The sequence below is a fragment of the Equus quagga genome, chromosome 9 (genome assembly GCF_021613505.1).
Source record: "Equus quagga isolate Etosha38 chromosome 9, UCLA_HA_Equagga_1.0, whole genome shotgun sequence".
Taxonomy (NCBI): Eukaryota; Metazoa; Chordata; class Mammalia; order Perissodactyla; family Equidae; genus Equus; species Equus quagga.
In genome coordinates, this window is record NC_060275.1 from 106,775,336 (window position 1) to 106,798,435 (window position 23,100).

The window sequence follows — 23,100 nt, forward strand, 5'->3', positions numbered from 1 at the left end:
GAGGTCATATGGTTGGGCCCTAATAGAATCTGACTGGTGACCTTAAAAGAGGAGGAAATTAGGACACAGACCCACGTGGAGGAAAGACCGTGAAATCACAGAGAGAGAGCCATGGAGAAGCCAAGGAGAGAAGCCTCAGAAGAATCAAGCCTGCTAGCACCTTGATCTCGGACTTGCAGCCTCCAGAACTTGAGAAAACAAATTTCTGTTGTTTCAACCACTCAGTTTGAGGTATTTGTTATGTCAGCCCTGGAAAACTAATACACACACACTGCAATTTGACCTTTTCCTTAGAAAAGCTGGAAACTCTGAGTTCATTCTGGAAATCCCTTCAATGGAGTAAGTTGGGAAAATTCCACCAAACTAAATTTATTTATTTATTTATTTATTTATTTATTTATTTATTTATTTATTTGAGGAAGATTAGCCCTGAGCTAACATCTGCTGCCAATCCTCCTCTTTTTGCTGAGGAAGACTGGCCCTGAGCTAACATCCATGCCCATCTTCCTCTACTTTATATGTGGGACGCCTGCCACAGCATGGCTTGCCAGGCGGTGCATAGGTCCACACCCAGGAAACAAACCAGCAACCCCGGGCCACTGAAGCAGAATGTGGGAACTTAACTGGTCCACCACCAGGCCGGCCCCCCACCAAACTACATTTATTTTATATATAAAACACACCACATCCCACAGCTAATCTATCAAAAATGCTTTGGGCTCTACCTTCAAAGGCTGTCTAGTACCTAACCACTGCTCACCACCTCCACTGCTACCACGCTGGCCCAAGCCATTATCTCCATCTGGATTATAGAGTCTTGATAGATCCTAGAGAGCCCCCTGAAAGTCTATAGAAACCACATGGCCCTTTGAAAATATGTCAGCTCATGTTACTTCTCTGTCAAATACTCTGCAATGGCTCCCTCATTCCCTCCAAGGAAAAGCCAAAGACCATAAAAACAGCCACCATGCCCTACTTGAGTTGACTCCAGCTGGAGCTCTTCCCCTCAACCCTCTGATCCAGCACAGTGGCCTCTTGCTCTATGCAATCACACCTTTGCTCTGGCTCCTCCTTCTGTCTAGAAATCTCTCCTCCAGATGTCTGCATAGCTACATCCCTCACCTCCTTCAAATCTTTGCTCAAATTACCCAGTTCCAGTGAGGCCTTCAGGGAGTAGCCCATCTAAAATTGTAACAACCACTCCCTTCTTCCCTCTGCCACTGTCTTACTCTACTGTTTTCCTTTCCCATAGCATTTAGTCTCTTCCGGAATGTTACACAAATTACTAACGCATTGTTTGTTGTTTAGCCTATGTCTTTGTTCGTTTGGTTCACCCATATATCTCAAATCACCTGGAGTCATGCCTGACCCATAGTAGGGGCCCAGTAAGTATTCAACCAACGAATGTTGAATGAAAGACTAGCTGGATATGGAAGCTAGAACTTTCTCTTTAAGCACTACAACTTTTCAAGCATTCTCCAATTTAGAAACCCTTACCAATACAATCCATTGTAAATGTTAGGAATTTTTTTTTTCTTACTTGAGGTTCTTGTGTGTGTGTGTGTATGAGGAAGATTAGCCCTGAGCTAACATCTGTGCCAATCTTCCTCTATTTCGTATGTGAGATGCCTCCACAGCATGGCTGATGAGTAGAGTAGAGCTGCACCTGGGATCCGAACCCACAAACCCTGGGCCACGAAAGCGGAGCATGCAGAACTTGAGCCACTCAGCCATGGGGCTGGCCCCCTTACTTGAAGTTCTTAATATTGATTCACTTTTCCAAGACAATTCCCAAAGAAATAAAAGACATTTCAATCCCTCTCTTTCTACTCCAGCCAAAAATCATACTTTTGTAAGGAAGACAAAATGAAAAGTAGGCCCTTAAAGCATGTGAACTTGAAAATACTCAATTGTTCATGAAGGTTTGCTTACGTCTATGTGTTGCTGGAATGGCCTCACAAATCGTGACAGTAAGTCAGGCGAAGCCAAGTGAGAAAATTCAACTGGATATCATTTGAAATATCCATCAAAGTCATAAAGTTTTAATACTACGAAAGCATGCAGAATCATATCAAGATTAAAAAGATCTCTATTGTTCAACAGAAAATATGCTTTTAAATATCTTGAGATTCCATCAAGTTCAATGTTTTTAAGAAACTGAGGGAAAATATATTTAGAGATCTTATGATCAAAGAAATGTGAAGTTCTATCAAGTGACCAACCTGGATGGAATCTAAAGACTTCTGTGAATAAAAAGAAGAATTAGGGAATGGGGACAAACAACCTGAAGCCAGAGATGTGGGCCCCAGGACTAAAGAGAGCCACCCTTTTGAAGTTTTAAAGCTCACGACATGTGAAACATAATACCAGGCCCATAAGCCACTTGTAAGGTGAAATATTTTACATACACAAATTTGAAAATAGGAAGTTTGACAACACGAACTTGAAAGTATCAACATTATCATAGAAACATGAACAAAAGGCATAAAATAGTAGTCCTAGACAGGAGCATGCATCAGAACCACCAGAGGGCTTGCTGAAATACAGATTTCTGGGCCCCACTTCCAGTCTCCAATTTAATAGATCTCAGACACAGCCTGAGAATCTACATTTCTAACAAACTCCCACAACGCTGATGCCACTGGCTCAAGGAGCACACTTTAAGAACCACCGGAATAAGCCCTAAGATAGTTCCGCATTCAATTAATGTGTAAAATGGGAACAGTAAATTGTCTTGAGGCATGAAGAAAAAGGTACGCATTGTTGGTAGCTATCTGTAAAGTCAGTCCTCTTCATTCACCTAAAAAAAGATATTTCTCCAGAAAGGATGTTACAATTTCGCAAGTCCTTTTTGTACATCACCTCCTTTGAAGGTAGGAAGGCATCCCTGGCAGCACCCTCCCCCTCTCCTATTGCTAAGGTGGCCTCCTCACAGAGTGGCTGCTTACCAGGGCCCATTTTAGAAGAAAAACAGTGAAAAAGCCCCTAGCTGGCTGCAGAGAATCAGATTCTATTAACATGCCCAGTTTGAGACAAAACATTCAGGTCCTCACTGGTGGGTGTGAGTGATGCCGGCCCAGAGAGAGCCATCCTGGGGTGTTTAGAGGCAGAAGAAAACCGCTTCGGGTCCCAGCAGTGCCGGATGCTTTGTGTGCGGGTCCCTCAGGCCCCCGGTGGCTGCAGCTGGCCGTCCATCTGTCTGATCTCAGCGCAATTTGCGGACGAGGTAAGAGGGTAATGCGAAGGTCAAGTCTAAGTGATTCTTTTTCTTTTTTCTTTTTTTTTTCCACAGCTACTGATGGTTGGCCAAGAGATTAAAAGCAGAAAATATCAGACCTCCCTTTTCAATCCTAGCAACAACGAATGCAGAGAAAAAGGCATTTTAAGGGAACTACAAAGAGCTATTAGACAACAACACGCATTTACCTTTAACAATGAGCCGGCTGCATTTACGATGCTCTCCCCGGTCACTGTCCTTCACATGTTTGTCCTCCATATGCCTTATTTTTCTTTTTAATAAAATTTGGTGTTTAGAGTTCAGAAAGGAAGTAAATATGATATATTTTAGATTTATTTTATTTTTCTCTAAATAGCTTTTTAATAAAAACTTTTAATCTAATATTCTGTTTCATAGTTAATGTTTTTGGGAAGTGAAAAAAAAAGAAAATGTCAGGGCCAGCCCCATGGCTGACTGATTAAGTTCACGTGCTCTGCTTCTGTGGCCCCAGGTTTGCCAGTTCGGATCCTGGGCACAGACCTAGCACCGCTCATCAAGCCATGCTGCGGCAGCATTCCACGTAAAAGAACTAGAACGACCTGCAACTAGGATATACAACTGTGTACTGGGGCTTTGGGGAGGAAAACAAGGAGGAAGATTGGCAACAGATGTTAGCTCGGGGCCAACCTTCCTCACCAAGAAAAAAAAAGGTACACCTTTAAAAAAAAAAAAGAATATGTTTACCATACTCCTGGAAAAATCATGAGACATATTATAATAACTTTTTCTTTTATAGGAGAGCTATCTTCTGTGTCAAGTTTGATTTAAGTAATACGTTTTTTTTTTAGATACACATTCCTGGTAATCATACTCTGAATTAAGCAGAGAATAATGTGCTTCTATGTCTACAAAACATGCTCTGTTAAGTATTCAAGATAAGCAAGGATTTTCAAAGGAAATATTTATGAAGACAGTTTTCTTTTGAAAGCCCCAATTTCAAATATGTTTTTGTATCGTCACATTCTGTATGTCAGTTTTTTGTTTGGACAATATGGCATTATCAAAATGACAGAGTTAGACCACACATTGCATCACAGATCCTTCCATCTGACAGCATAGGACACTGAAGGTGAGACAGCTTTGAAGCCTTGCTCAGAGCCACACAGCGGGTTTGTGTAACAACCAGAGTTTCTGACTCCTAACTCAGTGTTCGCTCCTGAATCATGAAAGCTTCTCCCGAGTCCTCAGGACCCTAACTCTGAATCACCCACTTAAACAGCTCTTTCCTTGTTGAGAGAAAAGTGGGCTGGGATGGGAGCAAGGTAAGAAGATTTCCCTCAGAGTCTGTCTCCACAGTCCCTAGGGCAGAAAGGCCAGTAGGATTACCATTATTTTCTCGATTTCCAGGTGGCAGGTCATGAATCTGATAATATCTCGGTGCCTTACATTTGGGTAATGGTCATGATCTGTAAGCCCCTCTCATCTTTGCTTTTTGAATTGACTCTTCTAGCTACAGACCAAGGGAAATGTCTGAAACTCTGATCTGCCCACATTAGAGGTGTGAAACCAGGCAAATCTCCTTAGTATTTCCATCCAGAGGATGCTGGACAAATGAACAGTCAGAGCAGTCCCTGAGGGAAAGGAGAGGTCCCAGGAGTACACCTTGAATTCTGAACGAAAAGCGTGAAGGAAACTCAGCACGCAATTGGACATACAATCTTTGTCTTCACCAGGCTGGTTTCTTACCCGGCTCTCAGTTGAGAAACCTGGAGCTGGCTGGAAGTTGTTCGTGTGAATCTCAGTCTGTTCCTTCTCACCCCAAATTAGCCGGTGTTCCAAGATGGAGCCAGGATCCTTGATTACACCAGGGCCGGTCATCTGTCTGGCCTGAGCACTGTCCAAGAAGGGGAGGCCAATCTGTGTCATCTCTTGTTTAATTCTAAGAGCTCCATCAGGTCCTCAGTCAGAGAGCACCTGGTGACCAGTCTCAGAAATATATAGAGCATTCCCTTCCTCTCTTCATGTTCTTACTAACAAAGCAAATCCTTTCTTTCATATGTGTCAGTCCATGCTCGCCAAGAAGCAGACACCGAGACAGAATTAGGTAGTGGAGAGATTTTGGTGGGGGGAGGGAGAATCCTTGTGAAGGATGAAGGGGAGGGGAGAGGGAGCAGGGATATTTTGGAGAGAATCTTCAGGCTGAGCTGCAGTTTGGATTCCTGGGAAAGGAGAGAAGAAAAGATCGAGGATGTGCTGGGAGAACGGTCAGCCTGCAGCGAGCTCTGAGACCATCTTGTCCAGGTTGGACGGAGCTCCCCCGTTAGAGGACATCTACCTTCTGCAGGAATGAACTAGAGCTGATACCGCTCACCAACCTCTCAGATTTCCTTGAAGGGATTGCTGAGCACAGCACCTCATGGCACCACACACATACATCTGCTACCTTGATGTTTGGTTAGCTCTAGAATAAAGCTCCTGACATGAAAGGGAGTAATTCTGCACCTTAAGAAGGAAATAGCGTGAACAGTATATGGTGTAGGCATGCTGGTAGTACTTTTCAATTTTTTGGATAAGGAAATAATTCTTGTCATGAAATAAGAATATCATGTTTCTTTCACACAATTACTATATTGTAGGGATGGAAAGGGGCTTTAGAAATAGTTGATTCAGTTTATAAATGCAATCCAATTTAATCTAAATAGGTTTCCTTCCTTACCTCTTACCCCCATACATTCTGGAGCAGGGTCTCTGACCCTTTCTTCCAGATCTTTCATTGAGAAACCAGACATCTAGATGGTATAGTCTGATGGCCCAGATGGACTGCCCAGATTTTCCCACAATTCTCAGAGAGGCTTATGTATGGATTTAATATCTAGTAGGTCATTCTGAGTCTCACCTAAAATTTAAGAAATCTTATCTCACAGAATTTCCCCAAACTGCACACATTTTATTGAAATAAACTGGGCTTCTCCTTGTTCTGTCTTACAAATACTCATTACACTGTCCCTTCTCTGCTCCTCTTTTCCATTAAACCTATTCTCGTGTTATTCCCGTCTACGTTGCTCTTGGTACAGCTCATATTGGCTTGAGTGCTGCATTTTTTGAAATAGCCTAGAGTATGTCTGTTTTCCAAGTTTTTTGGTCTTCTAAACTCGGTTGCAGGATTTTTCTTCAAAGCTCAGCAACCTGATTCAAATTGCCTAGAAAGCTTTGAATAGTGGCTTATTTCTAAGGCACACTAACACCAAATATGTTCAATACTCTGTAATAAACACTGGAAAGCCCATTTCTGCTTTTTTTGGCACAGGATAACTGGAACAATCAGATTGTTATTTAGCTGGCATTGCATAAGAACAGATTTGCTTCCTTAACCTAGAAAAGCAATCAAAATACCACACTAATTGACTTGAACGTTAGAACATGCCTTCATTTCCTATATTAGATAGGATTCTCATTGTTTACGTAGAGCTCAAGACACCTCTTCATAGAATATTAAGTTTCAGGACAAGGGCCAGTCATTACAAAAATCCCTTTACCCATTACTCATTTGTTAACTTGTCTGTTTTAGTCTAGTATAGTGAGTTGACTTTGAACTTTGCTCATTCTTCATCATACTCTCACTTTTTCCTTAAGATTTTTAAGTAGTTCAAAAAATATTGAGTACTCTCTAGGTACTAGGTACTGTATGCTAGATACTGTGTATACAGTAGTAAACTGAGTTCTCTTAACTTACACTACAGTGTAAGTTCCTTTAGAGTAAGGGCTTTGCTTTCTTCATTACTGCTCCTTCTGTACCATGAAGAAGTGCTACCTAGAGCTACTTGAGTTGGAGAGCAAGTCTAGTCAGATACCTAGATAATAATAGCTAACATTTATTGAGGGCTCATTAGATTGATAGGCACTGTTCTCACATCTTTATGTATCTATACCTGTCTGGATAGACATACATTGGTATCTGTGTGTACATATCTAGATATATGCACATCGATATCTAAGTATACCTATTCTATTCTCTCTTTCTGTATGTACATATACACAATTGATTCTCATTATTCATAGTCCTTATATTCTATAAAGTCACCACAAACACTAAATTAGCAAATAATGAGCATTACTTCTAGGAGAGTACAGAGTTAGCTTCCTGCAAACATCTGGTCACAATATTTTCATCAGCTGATCAATACAAAACTTTGTTTCTGTTTAAAGACACCTAATTTAATATAAGTGGTTGGTTCATTAACAGCAAACTCACAGCCAACAGCACTGTACCTCACAACTAAAAGAAGTTTATCTAACACATGTATTTTCTCCATAAGGCACATCACAGCCTTCCTGCACTTAGGAATACCAGACAGGAAGGGCTTCAGCACTGTTCTTGTGGGCCATTTTAAACAGTGAAATCACCAAAAGAAAAGCACAAAGATGAGAAAAATTAGCATTAATTATGTTGGGAAAAGTACACTCGTTTTCCTTATGAAAGCTGACACAAGAAGGCAGAGCATCGCCTTGTTCAAGCTCACTGGGAACATGGCATCAGGCGATTCAAACATTTTGCCACCTGTGCATGTCTGCAAAAGCCACAAAAGTGCCGTGAGTATTGATTTGGGGGTTACAAATAAATTTTAGCAAGTAGGGAAATTTGCAAACACAGAATCCACAAACGATGAGGATTGACTCTATATGTGTATATAAGGATACACAAACCACGCCTACAGCAAAACTACACACCTTTAACATAGACAATGAAGACACTGACATTGTTAAAGATTTGGTTTTCTTGGTTCAGTCATCAATTTGAATGGAGACTGCAGCCAAGAAATCAAGAAAAGCCTGGGACTTGGAAGGGCAGCAATGAGAGAATCACCCACACCCTCCTATTTCCAGTTACTATGTATGGGTGCAAAAGCCAGACAGTGAAGAAGGCTGACAGGAAAAAAATATTCCTTCATTTGAAATATGGTGTTGGAGGAGAGCTCCACAGATATCCTGAACTGCAAGAAAGACAAACAAGTGGATCCCAGAGCAAATTAAGCCTAAACTATCGCTGGAGGCAAAAATGATGAAACTGAGGCTGTCTTACTTTGGGCACATCATGGGAAGGCAAGATTCTCTGGAAAAGACAGTAAGGTTGGGAAAAGTAGAAGGCAGCAGGGGAAGAGGAAGACCAAATCTGAGACGGATCGACTCCATAAAGGAAGCCACAGACATGAGTCTACAGGAGCTGAGTAGGACTGCTGAGGACAGGACATTGTGGACATCACTCATTCATAGGGTCGTCAGGAGTTTGAGTTGACTTGACAGCATGTAATAACAACAATGTATATGTATTTGTGTGTGTCTGTATGGCTGCTCTCAGCATTAAATATTTGTACATGTTTAATACTGACAACAGCTATCTGTGGCAGATAATAACCCCAACTCTAGTTTATAAATGAAGAAAACTGAGGTTCAGAAAAGTTAAGTAGGTAGCTGAAGGTTATATTGCTGATAAATTATGTGAACCCAGGGATTCAGACTCCAGAGCCTACTTGCTTGATACTCAGTGTCAGTTATTAGTTGTTTTGTTTTTCCTCTATTTTTGAATATTTTCATTGAAATCTAGCATGAAAGCAGAAAAATCCATGTATCAGAAGCATTCACCTTGATGAATTTTCATAAAATGAAGAAACCCACACAACCAGCGCTTAGTTCAAGAAACAGATCAGATACCCTCAAAGCCCCTTGGGACCCCTTCCACTCACCAACCCCCAAGGGCAACCACTATCCTGACTTCTAAGTATTACCTTCTATTTAAAGTGTGATTGACACCACCTGGATATTAGTTTCTAATACCATTCCTCAATAAAAGGAGTTAGGGCTCCTTGGAGAAATGGCTGATTCTAGGACTAAAGCAGGAAATACACAAGATAAGCCTGGAGCATCTTATAGTGCCAGAAATTAAGGAAGTGCTTCAGAAAAAAAAAAAAAAAGGAGGGGCCAGCCTGGTGGCATAGTGGTTAAGTTCATGTGCTCTGCTTCAGTGGCCTGGGGTCTGTGGTTTTCATCAAGCCACACTGTGGTGGTATCCCACATAAAACAGAGCAAGATTGGCACAGATGTTAGCTCAGGGCCAATCTTCCTTTCAAGAAAAAAAAATGGAAAGTCCATAATGATGGGCATATCACAAGGGCAGAGAAGCCAACTGAACAAGTTCCCGATGGCCAAAGCTTGAACAATTTAAACAAGAAAATCAATAAAACCTATTGGACTTATAACCCAAAGTATAAAATAAATAGCCAGGAGTCCATACTGATATAAATAAATGATTGAATAAATTTTTAAAAATGGGAGAGAGTAGACAAATCTCTCATGCATAAGGATTCCAAACAGTTTATGTAGATAATCGTCCCTCAAGAAGGTGGAGAATAACTCTCCACTCCTTAAGCAGAAGCTGTGCATAGTTACTTCCTTCTGAACAGCGCGGTCTACCCTGGCTGCCCCAGCCCTGCAGGCAGTCTAATCTTTACTGGTCTGTTCTTTAACGACGTCCCCGTGGAGGAGAAGCACCCTGTTATGCTGGAAATACATTCAAATAAGATTCAAGAGACCTTGCCTTATTATTGCCTTCATTCCAACACACACTGTTGTGCAAGCCACAAACTTCAAATCTTCAGATTCCTCTTTGAAAAACTGAGGAGAGAATTCCCTTACGTCCTTATAAATTCACCAAATTGTGGTTATGTGGACAGGCTCTCTAGACTAAGTTCAAATTCCAACACTGCCACTGACTAGCTGTAGGAACCTAAACAAGCAACTTGACCTCCTTCAGCCTTAATATCTTCTCCTATAAGATAGGGATAAGAGTAGTGCTTACATCCTTGAGTTTTTATGAGGATTAAATGATAGAATACATAACAAGTACGTAGCACTTGACATTGAAAACAACCAATACATGCTAGAGATTAACAATAATAACAACAATAATATGCCTGGTTTTGGAAACAGTGTATCCCTGGTTTAGAACATCACCTGTCTAAGACAAGTCTTGGTTGAAAAGCACAAAGATCTCATTCTCTAGACTTCTTGTTCTTATGCTTTTATGGCTTTTCAATCCCCATCTGTTGGACACATTCTTTCTTTAAATACATTGGTACATTTAATTGGCCCAGAGTTGAGTCCAACTAGCTTAGCTCATTTTTGCCCTTAATCAGTATCTGCAAATCTGTACTCTACACCCTTATTAATTCAGTTTTACAGCATCCTCAGGGGGCCTTCTCACTTCTCCTAATGTGATGGTCAGAGTGGACTCATCATAGTCCCAAGTTTGAGCCATATACTCTGACTAGAGAATCTTTGTGGTTTCTTTGAGTACATGAATAACTCTATAATTAGATTTCAGCTATAAACATACCAAATATGTACATACAGCTCCTTACCACTTGATCTCCATAAAGAGATAAATCAACTGAAAGAAAATGATGGATGAGGCTGTCACCCTTGCAAATTGAATAAAAATGTTAAGCACACCCATTTCTTTACAGACAAAGCCTGGTGGAAATGTACTATCTCATAATAGGCCTTTATTCAGTATGTAATTCCTATATATACTAGAAAAAAATACACAGCGGTTCAAATAACTCTAAACTCCTATGTGCTTTACTTTCACATTAAATTGTTTCTTTATTAAAGAGCAGAAGTAGAGTACTAACCCTCTGCAGCTGAGACACAGACATCTCTGGCAGGCAACCATGAGCTCCTTTAGTCTCCATCTTCCCTCTCATGTGAGTGCTTGCATGCCAAAATTTCATCAACTGTGCAATTTTACAAACTTTACAAACTAATCTGTTTCCTTATTAGTAGTCATTATTAAATGTCTACAACACACACACGAAAAGATTTAAGCCCCTATGTACAAGCACTAGTAAAAAAAATTATTAGGATGTTAATAATAAATTAATCCCAACCCCATGATCCCCTCCCCACTCAATGACTGTGAAATATGCGAAGTGGTTAACATAAACTAACGTCTTAGAAAATCAGGAAATATAATTTGATGATCAGTAAGTTGCTCAAAGTCGTAAGGAGGCAAATGAACATTCGATGACAAGAGGTATAAGGGGTGATAAAGCGAAAACCACTCCCAGAACTGGTTAGACACCTTGCGCTGAGCGAGTCCAGAGGGTTTTGAGAAAAATAGGGCTTTAAACAAGAGTGGAGAGAGTCTTCCTAATGGATATGTATGTTATTACTTCACAGTATGTGTATTTATTTCCCAAATTATGACCATGTGGAAAGATAGCAAGGCCAGGAAAACACTGGACTTCGAATCCCAAAACCTGGCTTTAAATATCTACTATCATTTACTAATCAAACGTGAGACTGGGAATGAATCAGAAAAACATTGCAATGTAACAGTTAGCATTCAGCTGCCAATAGGAACTGAAGCAAGGCAGACATTTAATTCTCTCACATGGAAGGAAACCCGAGGTAAGTGCTTCCAAATTTGGCTGGGTAATAAAGTGATGTCATCAGAGATGTAGGTTTTTTCCTATCCTTCCTTCTGTCCTTTTTATCTTTTTTCTATCTTCTATATCCCAAATTTGATTGCTTTTTCTTCTCATGGTCCCAACCAAGATGGCTGCCATAAGTCCAACCATCATTTTCTCACATAAGTGCCTTCAGGGCAGGAAGATAGGAGAAGGGGCAGAACCAGAGAGCTCTCCCCTTGCACTTGACCCTTTCACAGGAAAGCAAAATCTTTCCCAGAAGCCCCCAAGTGGAATTCTATTTATAACTCATTGGCCAGAACACATGGTTCTGTCACATGGTTAGCCTTAATGGCAAGGGTAATCACTTTTCAATTCTCAAGAACTTTCCAAGGAAGAAGAAGGAATGATTCAATTGCTTGATATTCAACTAACAGTGCCCATCAAACACATACCTGGTCATTAATGTAATTTTGTGTTACTTTATGTCTATACATGCATACACAGAATCACTTGTATGTTTCAATCATAAAATAATTGAGATCTTTGTCCCCTTTTTGCAACTCACTGGAACAAGGCAGATACGATCAAAGGGAGATTTCCACCCTTGTCAAGAAAAAATTGAGACCTTTTAAGATTACTTTAAAAATTAATTTGCTAATAAAAATTCCTTTCAAATGTTCCTTAAACTTTGTACTTGTGCTTAAAAATAATAAACCTATACTTGTAATAATTTTAAACATATGAGTCTTCGCAGAATTTGTACCAATCACTGGAGTTTTACTACACCTGTAATTAAAGCCATTTTTAGTTTCATTTTTAAGACTTACATTTTTTCACTGTTACTTTTAAAATAATTTGTTAGAGGAAAAATATAACCTTTTACCAAAGCAATTTGGAGTGTAACCCGAACTTCTTTTCATTCCAACTCTGACTGTTCACTACTGTGGAGGAAATTAATGCAAATAATGAAAATGGTAAAAGCTAATAAACTCAATTCCCACTGGGAATGAGGAAAATTTTCTGCCTCTTATAAAAGGGAAAAATTATACACATCTGGCAGGAGTCATTGGGATATTCAATACCACAGAGATTGGCCTAAATAGTGACTACAGACCATTTGTAAAGAAATATGAGGGGGTTGGCCTGTGGCATAGTGGTTAAGTTCATGCACTCCGCTTCAGCAGGCAGGGGTTCGCGGGCCCAGATCCCAGGCATGGACCTAGCACGGCTCACCAAGCCATTCATTCAGGGACTTTGAATGTCATATTGCTTACGGAAAAATGACTATGCTTCTAAAATATCTAACACATTATAAGAAATCAACAATAAAAAGCAACCACAGGTTAGAGTAAGCAGGGTTGGTAATAGTTAAGTATTACCGATCACACACAGATACTCATTTATTTACACTTTGTGCTACATATTTGTCTTTTAAAATGATGTACGATAACGCTGCTATAAAGAGTTGCTCCTTTTTTCGTTGGTTTTTAAAAGACAGATATAAGTTAAGTATTAAAAAATCTTACTACCACTCCACACTTACCAGAACATAAGCTCCATGAAAAGAGAGACAGTTTCTAACTTGTTCCTTTTTATGCCTCCAGCATATAATACACCATAGCGCTCAGCGAACATTGGTAAAATGAGTGAATGCCCGTGAAATCATGCAGACCACAGTGCAGTTCATTTGAAGCAAAATGATGGAGATAAACTTTCTCTGCTAAGAGTAGAGATATTAACATGTAAAGGAATACTGCAAATATCTCAAACATCCAGGAAAGGCGCAAAAATGTGTTGAGTCATCAGGATCTGCTTCTCCAGAGAGCAGTCATAGCTCTTTATGCAACATTTAGTAACCATTACTAAGTGACGACTTACCTGACACTTGTAGAATCATTAGATGGACTCTCTTTCCTTAAACTTTGACCTAACTCCACCCTCTCTCAAGAGGAGACAACTGGACCTCCCGCCCTACCTCCACCTACAGGGATTTCAAGAGGGAAAGAGACTTCCTGTGCCTCCTCATTGCTCCTCCAAACCACGTCTCCCCCACCTGGAAATAAAAACCGCAATGTGGAAGCTAACGTTATCTGACTCTATCAATCTCTTCTGCCAAACTCCTGACTGTCCCTGATATTTGCTGAGAATTTGGATATCCAGCCCCCAATTTTTCTTCTCTACCTCTGTTCCTGAAAACACTGGGTATGACATCCGTGTCAGAAAATAGATGATTGATTTTATACCCTGGTATTGAATGCTTAATACCCTTGATCTCCTCAACCACAAAAACCTTTCCCTCTAAACCCAACTTAGCCACCCCCTTCCACGGCAACCGTAGGTCTTTGTCTTTACTCTGAAAATCTCCCACTTTCACTTTGTCTTCTGTTACCACAGACTGCTTTTCTTCCATGCCCCTCCATGCTTGAACTTCACTATCTTGCTCTGTATTTAAAAACCTAGCTTGAACTCTCATCTTGGCTCGTGGAGCCCTCTGCAATCCATCCACTGTTATTCGTCTCACTTCCTTTTTACCCCCCACAAACAGGATTTTGTCTTTTCAGACATCCTGAAGGTCTTGTGTTTCCAAGCGGGCTTCAAGCTTCGGAGTGGTGCACATTTTGCCCTGCTTTTCCTCCTTTAATTCGTTCTCATTCGGTCTCTCAAAACTGGTCTTAAAAGCATGCATTCCTGTTAAAAGCCTTCCCATGCCCTGCCTGCCCAATCTAGTTTATTTGTTTTTCCTCCTGGTTCCCAGAACAGCCTTCGTATAACTCCAGCACACACGACTTCAGAGAGGGATCATGTTTTCCTCACATGTGTAACTGCAACACCTAAGACGTGTTGGGAAAATGGTAGCTAGTTCAAGCCCTGAGGATGCTTTCCGTTAAATATTGAGAATTGACACTGGAGAAACTGGAAAACAGCAATAGTTCCAAGTTTAAATTTTTCCCACTCCAGCTTTATATTGTTTGCTATACCTTTAGGTATTATTATTCACCCCTAGATAGTGATTGTATTTTATTGTCTTACTAAAGATAAACACTATTACTACTACACAATGGTGATGGGCAATATTTAGAAGTTGAAAATGGAGCGTGATCAAAGGAGGGTAGGCTTTCAAACTGAAAGATGGGGAAAATGGAAGAAAGTAAGTATTCCTATAAACTTTAAAAGTCAGCAAACAATAATTTCTGTTTCTGAAAGAGTGTTCTGCAAAATGTAAAGAGGCTCACCACTTGGCTAAAATTTTAGTTATCAACTAAATTATTTAAAACAAGAAATTTGAACTTGGTTCCATTTTCAGACAAGAAAGCAAATCAGCAAAATAAGTCTTCAGAATTATCATATAAGAGAAAAAGAATTTATTAATCTCATCCAATCCACATGCTACATGCAATTATTAAAAAGCTATTACACACAGGGGCTGGCCCCGTGGCCGAGTGGTTAAGTTCGCGCGCTCTGCTGCAGGCGGCCCAGTGTTTCGTCGGTTCGAATCCTGGGCGCGGACATGGCACTGCTCGTCAGACCACACTGAGGCAGCGTCCCACATGCCACAACTAGAGGAGCCCACAGCGAAGAATGCACAACTATGTGCCGGGGGGCTTTGGGGAGAGAAAGGAAAAAATAAAATCTTTGGGGAAAAAAAAAAAAAAAAAGCTATTACACACAAATATGGGTGATTACTGCCATGTAAGCACTTGCAGTTTAAAATAGAATTACAGCCAGTATCTACAACACTTAGAGTCTTCTCCATATCTGAGTTCTCCTTTAAAATCATCACCAGTACCCTGGTGGTCAAAAGATTAGAGTTGTAACTCAATCTGTGCCATTAATTGTGGAATCCTAGGTTAGCTGATTAACCCCTCTGGGTCTCAGTTCCCTCACTTGTAAAATGAGAAGAGATTAGATGAGTGGCTTTTCAAACATTTTGTTAATGGACAGAACACCCTTCTTTTTCCCAAAGGAAATCTTACTGGGAATTCTAACAGAGAAAATCTGCAACATAGCTCCAGCAAAGGCAAGATGAAGCTTCAGCCTCCCCCTTGCCAGTGTAAGCACATTGCAGAGCTCTGGGACAGAGTTGGAAAACTACTGGCACAGGGTGACCTTTGGGGCCTTTCCCAACAATTTTGGCAGGTCCTTGGGTGGTCTGGTGAGTAATGATGATACCAGGGCAGGTCTGTTAAGCTGAGCACCCAACTTTGTCCAAGTAGAAAATAGCACATTTTTCCTAGTTCTCTCTCAAAAAGTAGAATGGGAGATTTGTCCTGAAGTGGCCTTGGAAGAATCTGTGCCCACCTCCCCAGTTAGGATGGTGACTCTTTGAACGGCATTCCTGACTGCCTAACTGACTTCCATGACCACTTATCCCTCTCCACAGTCTGTCCCTGGCAGCTCTGTCCCCTGAGCCCACTGGCCTCATCCTCCTCCACCTTGTGTCTCTCAACACCTGCAGCTTGGCCATGGACTCCTTCTGAGCACCACAGCAGGAAGCTCTGATTCAAGAAACCTCAGGTAGATGAAACAGACACATAATTAGAAAGCTATAGAAACCTTGAACCGCAGAGTTAAGAATTTGATCTAATAGCCATACAACCCTCACCCAATCACTACTGTCTTCTAGTACACATGTAACATTTACAAATAGTGATCACAGAATAGGATACATGGGATGTTCCAGATCATACAGATAAATAGAATTGCACAAACCCTAGTCTCTAACCAAAGTATATACAATTACCAATCATTAACAAAGAGACAATCACTCCTCCCACATATCTGCATGATCAAAACACACTAAGGCGTAATTCATGTGTTAATAGGAAAACCATAAGGTCTGTCTCTTTGTTTCTCTGCCTGTCTCTGTCAGTCTCTCTGTCCCTCTATCTCTCTATCACTATGTCTCTGCCTTTGTTTCTATCTCTCTGTCTCTGTCTGCCTCTGCCTCCTTACTTTCTCCATCTGTCCATTTGTATCTCCCTCTGCCTTTCTGATTCTGTTTGTCTTTTTGTCCTTCTAATGTATTTAATTGGCATCTATTTGTTGGTATGTGTTCCTATAAAACGCATACTATTTTGTGAGTATGTCACAAAGTGACTAGTAAGGTAGCCAACAGTTTAAGAAAAAAAAAGAAGAAAAGAATCCACCCCACCCCAACCCCTGCCCTGGGGGGTTATCATAGCTGGGAACCTCAGATTCCTCAAGGACAGTAGGAGGAACTTTACAACAATTGACCTTGCAGGCCTTTAGGACCTAAAATCTCTAAAATCTCCTTCTCTGTCTTGCTCAATTAAAATAACCCAGGGCTTTGCTTTTCCTCTCACCCACTCACATTCAAAGATCCAGTGCACAGGGTACTTCATTGTCTACATTCTCAATCCCTAAGGCAAGGTGAAAAGATGCTTTCAAAACCAGGGCAAAATTTGGCTCCTTTTAACTCTTTAGGGAAGGAAAGAAAGAAAATCTCACTTTATTTCTACAACTTATTTCAAAATTTGCAAAGGAATTCCCACAGAACTATTGCCGTTAAAAAAAAAATCAGCCCACAAAATGCCCACAAATTCTTAAGCGCCCACAGCCCAGTTGACAGTTGGTGACTCACAGATCACCTACTCTTCTCCTGATTCACTGTAAAACCCTCGCACACACAAATAAACAAACGTCAGAGAGCAAACACAGAGCTCTCTCCAAGCGATTATAGTTTAAGGAATTATAATTCTCGTGACTTTATCTGTCCACTGTCTAAATATTTACCTGTCCCGTCAACGTTTTGGGCATCCCAGACGTGCCTTAGAAGCCTGTATTGTAAAAGTGAGAAGACAAATAATGCATTCCAGGGGTCTCCTAGCTGATCTGCATCCAGTCCCATTGCAGTGGCCTGCTTCCACTCCAGCTTCCCCTTCTGGCTCCTTCAAAACCATCTCCTGGGGCTCGGCAATCTCTCCCTCCAAGGAGACCAGAGATGAGGGGACTTTGAACTCGAGAGCCTGGACTTTCTGTTCTAATGAGATTTCGTTGGTGCCCATTTAGTTAGTAAACAACAGGTAGGGAGGTGTTCGTTCTGCTTGCTGGGATGATGAAATAACAGACTCTTACCCGCTAATTTCCCCTTGCTAAAGTGCTAGCTCACCGCAGGATTCATGTAGTGCCCCGTGGGAATGGAGAAAGAGAGTGCTTGTCAATAATACATGAGCACAGAAAGCCCTAGAAATGTGTGCTTAAAGCCAACTTGAAATGAGGGTGGGGAGGGGGTGGGATAGGTCACACGGTGAGGTCTATCAGATAAAAAAGCTCTCTCGGAACCTAGATTCTATACAAATTTTCTTTACGCAAACTGACTTTTCTCCTACTAACACTTCCACCTTCTGGGTCTATTTCATACTTAGAAATCCTGAAACAGGAAGAGTAACAAACACAGTGCTTTCAGTAAAAAGGCAAGAGAGGGGAAGAACAAAATGAAACAGGAGAGCATCGATCAAGTGTGTGTGTGTGAGTTTGTGTGAGTGTGTATATGTGTGTATCTGGGTGTTTCAGGCCATATTTATTTTTATTCCTTTCATTCTTCAATGTTTATGTGTCACAAATTGCCCCCACTACGCTGGTAATAATTTCAAGGCAATGATTTTTTTCCTTTGAAATTTAACTTCCCATCTTTTTATCTCAATGGTAAGGTACAACACAATATCCACATCAATTTTCCAACATTTCAAGGAATTGATGGCTCTTTATAACACTTCACAGATCCATAAATTTATTTCACTCAAAGTTTTCTTTTAAATAAAACATTTCGTTTATTATAAACTTATTTTCCTTCTTTAATAACATATACAGCATAATTCAAACTTTTCCTGATAGCTACAGATCCTTAATTATGAGCAAATATTTTATCATGTTGTAATATAATCAGCTCCTGATGGGCCAAGACACTTAAGATGGTGAGTTTCTACACAACAAAATGGTTCAGGTTTTCTTCCACTCAGAGCTGACCACAGCCCTTCTCCACCATCATGGCTTCCTATTCACTGAGAGCCTGTGTCAATCATCATCTCCACTGTGGGCTAGTCGCCACTCCTGTACCCTTCCACCAGCCTATGCTCCCCGTATTTTATTTTATTTTGTATTGCTTTATTTTGTTCTACTTCTCCTCTCTCCTCTAAGCTGCTTTCCCTGCCCTTCTCCTGTTCTTTCAGCTCTTCTGATAGAGTGTGTGTGATAGAAGAATATGCTGTTTGGTTCTACTCGGATAAGCGACAATTTCACCACATTGAGCTACTTAGGTCTCCAGCTCTCTTTTTTTAAATTTATCCCAGCTCATTTTGCTGTTGGAAATGCTTTCTTCTCCTCCCTCCACATCTCCCAACTTAAGATTCGGTGCCATCCTGAGAATGGGAGATTGCCCCGAAATGGCCCTCCAGATGCGACCAGACTCTGCAATAATTTCTAGATAGGAGATAAGGCATTGACAGTTGGAGAAGTCAGAGTAAGAGGTTCTTTCCTTAAAAATATACCAACCACAAAAAGAGTTGGAATAGGCACATTTGGAGATGAAATTAGAATTTTGGCCCTATGAATGAAGAACCTAATATGAAATATAACAAGTAAATTCAGCAGAATATATGCTGCCCAAACCTGAAGGATGCTTCTAGTCTCCTAAATGGTAACCCGTGGTTAAACAGTGATGTTCACAGAGTCCATTCTCTAATGGGCTTTCACGTCAGAACCAGGCTGTGTTCACCCTCCACAGTTAGGGAGCACCATCTTGCCCACCCTTTGTATTTCTTCCTTTAAAGGAAGAAAAGTTGAGGGCTGTGGCAGCCTGTTTCACCCTCCCCTAAAGCTATCAAAGCTATCAAAATTGTAGTTGACAACGATTTGTTAAAAATAGACAAAAGTATCAAGTTTTCATTTGCCTATTCAAACGCCCAAGCTACCTTCCTAGGGAAACAGTAGTTTCAATTACATTTGAATTAAACTTTAGAGCAGGGGAGGGGGAGGTACGTCTATGAGTTGTTCCTTCATTTCCACATTTCAGTTCCTTTAAATGCTTAAGAGACATAATGATACTTAGTCGGTCCTGTTTCCCCAGATTATCGTCAGGCAGGCCTGAGAAATAAGTTGAACTATTCTGGAACAGTACTAGTATATAATAGTACCTTTCAAGGAGTTAAGTTTCAAATTCCTTTAATATACGCAGTCGCCCACCACCCCTTTTCTCCACTCCCAGTCCATCACTTAAGTCATTAGTTCTTTCATAGGAAGTGAATGTATTCTGGTCCCTAAATGAATTGAGAAACGTTTTTCATAGCCTGCTAGATGCCAGGCACAGCTGTATGGAGCTATTCACACTCTTACCCTGCTGGGGCCACAGGTGGTCCGTGGAGCTGTGGTTAATGCAGTCCTGGCTGACTTGGAGAACACGTTGGGTTTCATTGAGGTGGAAAATACACAAACCTTTTCAACACAACTGCTAAATGAACAACCACATTTCATTCCACCCTGGAAGGTAATGCTGCTTGATCAGGAAAAAAAATGCATCTCACCTCATCTATGACCAAATCAGGCAAAGCTGAATGCTTTAACCGTTGGTTCAACCACTGTGAAGTAGGTAGGATTTGACTGCTAAAGCCAGTATTGGTTTGTCATCGCAACAGTGTCAGTAGATAGAAAGCTGCCAGGCTTTGAAGGAGATTTTGGAAGGCGAAGTCCTTATAAATGGCCAGAAATAACACAAATTTCACCAATACGACCCACACCATGTAACAATCTTAAGTGAACATTTAGTAGAAGTATCTAGTTGTGAGGGACTTATCGTAAATGAGAAGTTGCAGATTCCTTCTGGAGTCTATGACCAAGATAAAGCTTTATAACTGACCAAGATTTGAGCCACAAAAGCTGGGTTGCTCAGTCCAACTTGGTTATCTACCGTATTATTTGGCTAGGAGTGTGGTAACCAAGTATGACAGACTGGGTGGCTAAAACAATGAAAATTTATTGTCTCACAGTTCTGGAGGCTGGAAGTCCAAGATCAAGGTGTTGGCAGTGTTGGTTCCTTCTGAGCTCTGTGAGAGAGGATCTGTTCCATAATTTTCGCCCACCTTCTGGTGTTTGCTGGCAATCCTTGGTGGTGTTGGCTTTTAGAAGCATTGTTCCAATCACTGCCTTAATCTTCACATAGTGTTCTCCTATATGTGCATCTCTGTGATCAAATTGCCCTTTTTTATAAGGACACCAGTCATACAGAATTAAGACCCACCCTAATAACCTCATCTTACTAAATACATCTGCAAAGACTCTATTTCCAAATAAGGTCACATTCTGAAGTACCGGGGGATAGGGTTTCAACATGTGAATTTTGGAGGGACATAATTCAACCCCTAACATCACTCTAGGGATGTATGCTAAGGTCCAAGAGAGGAGGCCATGATGCAAATCATGAGAGAAACCTATTTGTCAGCTGGCCACTGAGTGAAGGCACGATTGAAACTGAGGCATATAAATCTATAGCCATGTGGGGTTTGTCATACCCTAACTTTGATTTAAAATCAATGAGTTTATTATATTCCATATTTAGAATTCAGTTTCACTTCATCTGAAGATGAAAATACATTCAAAAGAACGTGCAAATCTCCCTCCACTTACTTTTGTCATAATCCTGCATAGGTCAGTACGGTTGGGCATTTTAGACAAAAGATTCGAGAGAGTCAACATGGCATTGGACACATGCTGTTTACTCAGAACAGAGACAATGAGAAAGAGCTTGCACTAAGGGCTTTCTGTACGTATTTCCTTTCTTTACACACACAGAATACAAGTCCACTAAGGGTAATATCCTTAGATTAAAAAGATTATCAAACTATGATTTTGAATTCCAAATAATACATGTAGATATACCTGCCTCCAGGTGGTGGAGCTTAATCCCTCCACTCCATTGAGTGTGGGCTGGACTTAGTGACTCACTTCCGAAGAAAGAAGGAAATAGTAACTTTACAGCGTAGAAGGCTGGTAAGCATGATCTTAACCAAGTGATCAAGTTAATATCACCAATGATGTCACGTGGACATCATGTCAGCTCTGATACTTTGTGATGCAAAGGACATTTCCTCTCTGTGGTTTTCTGCCCCCAAACCCATAACCCAGTCTAATCAGGAGAAAAACATCAGACAAACCCCAATTGAGGAACATTCTATAAAATATCTGACCAATATTCTCAAAACTGTCAAGATAATGAAAAACAAGAAAGATGGAGAAACTATCACAGAGCGGAGGCGTCTAAGGAGACAGGACAACTAAATGCAATATGGTATCCTGGATGAGATCCTGGAACAGAAATAGGACGTTTGGGGAAAACTGAGGAAATCTAAATATAGTCTGGAGTTTAGTTAATAGGAACATAGCAATGTTGGTTACCTAGTTTTGACAAATGTACCACAGTAATGTAAGATAATAATATGGGGGGAAACTGATGCTGGGGGAGGGGTATTCAGGACTCTATACTATCTTTGTAACTTTTCTGCAAACCTAAAATTATTCCAAAATCAAAAGTTTATTACGAAAATATCTATGTATAGATATATGTCATTATGAAGCAGACCATCAAGCCTTATTTCCTACAATATTTACGCAGCCTAAATGAAGTCTAAATATAAAACCACATTTAAAATCCTGTATATACCACAGAGTCTGAAGTAAAAAAACTTCAAATTTGAACAAAAAGTAACAAAATGCCTCTACTTGTTTACTTTATTAAGACTTACAAGCTTTCCTGTGTTCCAGAAGGTTGAAGGGTCACGGGCCATGTCATGTAGGATTATTCATGACACAAAACATACTGAAACTCCCTGCTTTTAAAACCAAGGCTCTTATTCTAGAAATGATTCAAAAAGTATCTTCTCCACATGTCAACGTTATTCATCCTGAACCAAACAAAAAACATCCTAGTGGGTTTTTAACTGCAGTTTTCTGCCCCAGATCTTGAAAGAATCTCAGTTGAATGGCCCGTCCTTAAAGTGAGCCCTGGGAATAGGGAGCCACACTGGAGTTTGTATGTGTTTTTCTTTGAATCTCTGGTACTCAATTTTCTCATACTTATTCAAAATTTAAAGCTCTGGTTGTTTAGATTCAGTAGAACACTTTGTTTACTCATATATGAAGAACACTAAAAGGAAAGAGTTTATTTCAAGGTTCATGGAATTTTAAAAAGAAATAAAGCAGACATCCACTGTAAACTCACTGCATCGTAAACTAACATGGCATCTTGCTCAGAACAGAGGGAAAACCAGTTTTTATGTTGAGGAAATATAGAGAAGTCTGTTATATGGAGAGTCTACCCTATTGCCTGTACCATGCAACAAACTTGGAAAACCCTTTTACGCTAATTTTCACAGGCACTCCAGCCTTTCCTAATCCCACAGTCCA

General features: G+C 40.5%; 1 long non-coding RNA gene across 2 annotated transcripts in view; it reads right to left on the minus strand.

Annotated features, from left to right (window-relative positions):
* The window catches only part of LOC124244937 (uncharacterized), a 120,313-nt gene extending 102,638 nt beyond the window's left edge, over positions 1-17,675 (minus strand). For both annotated transcript variants that reach the window (XR_006890155.1, XR_006890154.1), the window contains exon 1: positions 17,440-17,675. This is a non-coding gene — a long non-coding RNA (uncharacterized LOC124244937). The remainder of the gene's footprint in view (positions 1-17,439) is intronic.
* Positions 17,676-23,100: the final 5,425 nt, after the last annotated feature.